Source organism: Temnothorax longispinosus, chromosome 2, assembly GCF_030848805.1.
Source record: "Temnothorax longispinosus isolate EJ_2023e chromosome 2, Tlon_JGU_v1, whole genome shotgun sequence".
Lineage (NCBI taxonomy): Eukaryota > Metazoa > Arthropoda > Insecta > Hymenoptera > Formicidae > Temnothorax > Temnothorax longispinosus.
Window position 1 is genome coordinate 4,390,828 of NC_092359.1, and position 6,971 is coordinate 4,397,798.

Below are 6,971 nucleotides of genomic sequence, written 5' to 3' on the forward strand. Positions count from 1 at the left end.
CTGGCGTATTAAAAATTGGATACCTTGTATATTATTATCGCATTGAATTTCATAAGAAGTGAGTCTCCTGCAGTGAGTTAAAATAAAATTCGATACTTTTTATCTATCGCACAAAAAAAATTTGTGTCTACCTATTTTATTTATGATTATTTGCTCTATCTTAAGAACAAGTGCCTATTAAGTCTTTTATGGATTTCTTATTTGAATTATGATTGTAATAATATCCACGGGACACGTGTAACTCATTAAACGAACAACGAAAGAAAGGAAGAGGAAAAAATAGAAAGGGAGACGAAGTTGCGCAAGAGGGGAGGATGAATTGAGTGTCTCGTTGGGAAGCATCTTCGCGATTGTCGCAATTATCACGACTTGACTCTCCGATTGATCCCTGCCGGACTCGTGACGTCATTGAGATCGTGCCTGTGGGACCGTCCTTTTCTTCTTAATTCATCCGTGATACTTACAGTGATACGCTAGATTTCCGCAATCTCGCACGTGTCATAGATACTTCCCTATTCGATCGCGGATCGGAGATAACCGAGCAAACTATTCCCTTTGCCCTTCGTGACCTTCGTCACCATTTATTTCCATCCCCGATAAATATAATTTTCAGTCCAATAAATAAAATCTTAAGGATAAGATTTTTCAAAAGCCGATGCTTTTTCAAGTCTAACTATTTTTGGCATCATAACTATAAATAAAATAGACAAATAATAAAACTGACGTGTTTCTTTTAAACTCAATTATTACAAAATATCGTGGGAATTAAATTATTGCTGTCTTCAAAGCTCACTTTAAGATATAATTTATAATTCGTGTCGGAATTCAGAATAGAAAGCTGTTCATAATTCCATATATGTCGCTTATAATATAAAAAATAGTTTTATTTGAAATATCTACTTATCAGCTAATTTAATACGTATCTTTTTTTATATGTACACGCAATAAAATAAAAAGAGATTTATTCAGTTTTATTAGTCAATTTAGCATCGAGACATAAAAATTACCTTTCATTTTCGCGTGCGATTATTTTTCATTAAAATTTCACTCTGAATCGTTCTTATTAACGCTGAAGCGTTCCATGCGTTCGCGATTCGATAACGACAGCGAGCGCTCGGTTACGAAGGATGCGTTCGCGAGGTCGACGCGGCACAAAGGACCCATTCACTAATAAATACAATTAGCGCGTCGCCGCGCGCACGCGGTATCGAGATTATTCAGTTGCGCCAGCAATTCCCGACATTCCCGTTAGATTAATCCCGATCGGCCGTCGCACCAGGAACCAATCGCGGCGATCCGATTAATTCCGCGCTGATTCAGCCGCGCGCGATCTTGCGTTCGCGATGACGCATCCAGGAAACGCGACGCGACGACGGCGACGCGACCGACGCGCGGTACCGCGATACTCACGTACTTTTCGCGAGGTGGACGGTGGACGTCATCGTCGGGCGACGCGGTGAAAATTTTAATAAGCGGAGGACATACGCGAACATGGCCATACATTATTCACGATTGTTACGCTCTCGCGAATGTTCAATACAACTGCGGACAATTCCCATGAAAACGCATTTGATTCCCTTCAGAATACAAAACATATAAAAGACGTCCTCGACCGATTGTAAAAATATCGAGATTTCATGCGAAAGACGATAATTAATTACTTTGAAAGATACAAAACTTTAAGATCTTTTATAAAAATTCCTTCAATTGAAAAATTATATTTTGATCCAAATCAACGAAGATAAACTATACAGATAATGCTTATCACTTTTCTTATTCTCTTGCATTTTCCGCAAACATTTTTCTTGCATTCTATTTAAATGTCTCCGTCAGGCATCCAATGCTTTTCCTGTACACGTACTTCCTTTTTTACACGCGACAAAATGGGGAAACGATTTATTCGTTTTCTATGCGGTTTATAGTAGACGCGAGATAAATGCAAACCTACGCAGACGGCAAGCACGCATAGCGTAGACAAAGCACGTAGACTAATTTTAAAGTCTGCGAGTAAGTCTTGCTTACATATCGCATATTTCGACCGGTCACATCAAAGGACCGTCGGCGTTCCTCAACGCGCCAACGTGATACAGTGGTTATTTTTAATTCTTTCTCATTCTCTTTTCTATGTGAAACCGTCTCCTTAGACGCACACCTTTCCTCTCCTCTAAATTTAATTTAATTTATTTATTTTAACTATGTTTACAAAAGAAAAGCTGACGGTTCAAAAGCTGATATAGTATGTTTTGTTATAGAATTTTTCCTTTCTTATAGATGAATTTTTATACAGTTCTCAACCGGTGTAACAGAACGTTAAAAGCATCCTTCTTATTTTAGTATCAAATAATAAAAAATTCGTCAAATAATAAAATAATTATAATATATAATTATCAATAATATGAATCTTATCGCGTATAATTTTTAAGAAGTGGCAATCACGTACAATCTTATAGAAATAATCATTACAATCCATATCGTTAAGTACAAGTAGAGAAACACATATACCTATATATCACAGATATCTATAAACATACACGCACACATACAATAATGTTATCTATAACATGAGGTATACAAATTCCTGTTTCACAGATCCTGATCTGTGAAAAATTGTGAGATACGTGACGCATTGCGTGTCTTATTGCTTTTACAGAATCGATGTAGAACGACGCTGTCTGCGATCCTCGCGTTTTACTCAACGTAAATAAGAAATGTCCGAAGGACGGAACCCCTCCTTTTCCACTTGCATTTCCTGCGATAGACATTCAATGAACTATCATTAAGATCATTATATACGATTGCATATATCTCTCCAGCTTGCCAGGTATACTTTTTTAAGCCACGATAAAACGTTTCCCCTTCCTCTCCGAACTAACAAATCTTTTTTTTTCTGCACAGGAAGATATCGTGTGTACACCGTATAAGTCATATCACAATCGCGATTAGCAGTGATCATAAACTAACGTTTAACTACTCGAAGAAATATTATCATTTTTCTTAAGTTCCTTTACATTCTCGACCCTTTTTTAATTTATTTATCATTTCCAAAGGTTATTCTCGACATTTAAAAAAGATCACTACCTGTTACAAATCCTTAAGTTTTAACATTAGTATGATAATCAGACTGTAATTATAATTCTGCTGAATTAAAGAATTCGGAAATTAATTCAACGAATAAAGATTGAAATCTAACAAGGAAAGTTCGGCAATCCGAAAATTTCTAGAAATATAAAATACGAATTTTTTTAGAAGTCTTTTATCGTATCGTAGGCCATTAAAAACTATCAAATTTCATATTTAATATTTTTTCAATATATCTTTTATAGTTTCTGAGATAACAGAAATACTCAAAGTCAGATTTTCCTTGAAAGGATGGTTTCACTTTCAGAACCATTTATCAGTTGAAATAGAAAATTGATACGTGGTTAGATTACTTAGATTTATACATATGTACTTTATTTGTTTTTCTACAAAATTTTCTTTAGATCTTTTTTTGCTAAATTGTTATAAAATTTCTGTAGAAATCCTCAAGTTGCTAAATCTTCCTTGTAAGTTACAGACACGATGTATGAAAAGATGCGAGACAATTCTAGAGCACCCTATATCCACAGAGAGGAATGTATGCCACTTTCACTATATCGCAACGTATATGTTTACGACGTGATGATGTTACTTTAAGCCACATTGTGCGTCAACAAACGGATAATTACGGGATATTAAGAATAATCGCTGTCAGGGCAGCTCGCCCGTTCGCTCGAGAGGGATACGAATAAATACTGTACGTTTACACTGTGGCTCCATTGTTATTCGCAGCGCATGCATGAAGGACGAAACGGAAGCAGGGTCGCTTTTCTCGTTCTCTTTTTGTCCGATCGCAACTCCGGAAGCCACCAGGGTACATCCCGCGCGTATGAAAAACGCGTTGCTGGTACGAATGCCGATAATTAAAGATGCAGCTAGTCGGCTAATTATTTTTCGTACTTCTCTGAAGAAAAATGTGCAGACTACTTTGCTTAAGATTCGAGATTTTTGGAAACTTTAAAAATAAAAAAAAAATATATCAATTAAGGGAAGGATTGTCTACTAATTCGATTAGCCTTGGCACGAAAATAGTTTTGCTTATACTACCCTCTTTGATGTCTGGTTTGAAAAGCGTATTCCCTAGCAGCCTAGCTAGAAAGAGAAAAAGAAACAAAAGAGAGTTTAAAACAAAACGCTACAAAACAATGACGGACCATCCTGTATAATCAACATGTTCAACAATAAGACACGGTATGCATCGATAATGGACGCTAGAAAGAGCGTTCGATAAAGTCGAATTCAAGTAGATGGGCCATCTATGAAAGCCCATTGAAGTAATGAGGGACGTACGTTATAATTTACAGGCCGTAATGAGTGATATTATCAATAAACGGGTAGCACACAGCGCCAAGGCCTATATGGCGGCTACTGCATCGCAGAAGGTCCGCAGGCGCCGATCGGTCGCTCGTACTAATGGTTAATTACTTCTCATGTACGCTTATAGGGATGCCGTCTCTCCTTACGTCAAGTGGTGTCCAATTTATCGCGCGGAACGAGTTAAACGACTGGCGAAGAAATGCTTCTGCCAACGCGCCCGACGAGAAGCCGCCGCGCCGTTTTCCCATCGACCGCTTTTTTTCCAGATCAACGATCACACGGACGATCGTCGTAGTGTCAATTTCAATTTCTACAGATCGTTCAGCAAGATCGTTCTCGTGTCTGAGAACATCCAACGAAAATAAAGCATTGACAAAATAATAGGTACTTATTTCAAGCAATGCGAATGGCTGAAAGTCAATTCAGATATAAAATAAAGAAATACATCATTTCTCTACGAAGTGTTATTAAAATACTTAGACAAAGTTTATTCTTAGATCATTAATCAATTCACAATCAACTCCGAACGTGAGAAGTATTATCGCGCAGATAGAGATTTTAAAAAATTTATTAAAAAATCACACTTTCACAAAAATACAAGTAGATTTTTATTTCTATAAACTTCTAAATTAATTCATTAAAACTAATCATTTTAAAATTTGCTCTTGAAATATTTGCCCGATATTTTGCTCTTGAAAGAATTGTTTCTTTTTGGTTCGTTACACTATCAAAGATAACCAAGATCTGAACTTTGTGTTAAAAAAAAACTGCGAAAAATTTGCATAACAAACCCGTCCAATTTCAGCTCCGAATTTCTCGCAATTCCTCGCGGTCGGCAATTACTTCCGGTTCAACGTTCGGCGTAATTGGATCGGTCAGCGATCAATTAGAAACTACTCGTTGCAACGAATACACGTGCCGCGCCACGTTCGAGTGTTAAAAAGTTTCGCGTAGGAGCGACTTATTGTTAGTTGAGGGTCGTTTTGCGAGGTCGTGGGACTTAGAACTGAATAACCCTTAAAATGATTGTGGTAATCGTATGCGTGTACGTATAAACATGGGCGTCGAATGTACAAGATAATCTAAGAATAAGAAGAACAAGTATTACTTACGCACGTACTCAATTAACGGATTAGCCCTAGAAAACATATTTATTTTTTATATAAAAAATGCATGAAAAATGGTGACAAATTCTTTCCAATGTCTTATCGATTCCTTCTCGTAAGTCTCTAATTTTATTAACATTAAACTTCCATAACAAAATCGTCATACAGCGCTTTAAAATAAAAAAAAAAGTGTTATAATGTTAAACGCACGCATCCATTTTGCACGATTAAATATTTATAGTATTTAAGAATTACGTCTAATATTCTAGGCTCAATCACAGTTGGATTTCTCCGAAATAAGAAAAACGTTTTAGCATTTAGCTAATTTCTGTGAAAAATTTTACCGGCGCCCTTGTATGTAAGCCTGGTTGTTTGGTCGCACGTGTCATACCATATGTTGCTGCGCGTTTTCACCCCGTGACTAGCGCACCGGCGTTACGCACCGATCGTCATTATAAGTTGCATCGAGGGCCGAAAAGATAATTAATCGTAAGCTCTTTGGCCGCGCGGTGTACGTACGTATGTACACACGCAGGACGCAACGCCTCGGCAATACGTCACGTTACCCTCCTAATGAACTTATATTTGCCAATACCAGATATATATACAGACAAATAAAACTCGACGATGAGCATGTGTGTGTACAATCATTAGACATTATTTACCAAAGCGGGCCAAATGTTGTATCATCAAATTCATCAAAAGTCTAACAATAAGCTCGTATAACTCGACAAACATAGGCAACAACATGGCAATTAACAAAGATTTAATACAGTAATCTTACGCTTGTTCAATCAAGATAGTGATTAAATTAACAATAGATAGTAGCGTTGAAAGCATTATCATTTTCCCAATTAACATTTTTGCATAACTGTTCGCTATCATAAAACACTCTTGATTCTTGTCTTGATCCTTATCTCTCTCATTAGTCTCTGAAATGTTTCTAATTTCCAATTCCCATTAATTTACCCAATTGATGGAATTGCACATCGACAAATTGAGAGAAATCGATATTTCCTTAAAAATGTTGCGGAACCAAAAACAATGCAAACTTCTCGAAACACAAAATGCAACAATAAAAATCCTCACATACAAAAATTGCAACAAATATATAAAAATATCAAAAAATAATCTTTGTGCATAAAATCTTTTTAACTTTTATCCTACATAAAAAAAAAACAAATTTACACTATTTTAAACAAAGCAGTCTGTCTTTTCAAAACGAAGAAAACGCCGAAGCAAATCTCGCATCACTTGTCGTGAACTTTCAATTTTCGAAATCCGCAATATTTTCGTTATACACATTTCGTTATGCACATATATAACTTGCCATTTACGTGGCATGACACGTATGGTATGGGCAGTGTTTATCATAGTCTAGTTATGGCTCCGCAATGAGAATAGTATGAGGAAAGAAAGGGCACACTGTTGAACGTGCCCCGCGGATCGGCGCCCGCACCTCCTGTCCGC

At 36.7% G+C, this 6,971-nt stretch overlaps 1 protein-coding gene across 2 annotated transcripts in view; it reads right to left on the bottom strand.

Moving 5' to 3' along the window:
* Positions 1-6,971, bottom strand: part of LOC139808842 (uncharacterized) — a 31,420-nt gene that overhangs the window by 12,361 nt on the left and 12,088 nt on the right. The gene's annotated exons all lie outside the window — the stretch shown is intronic.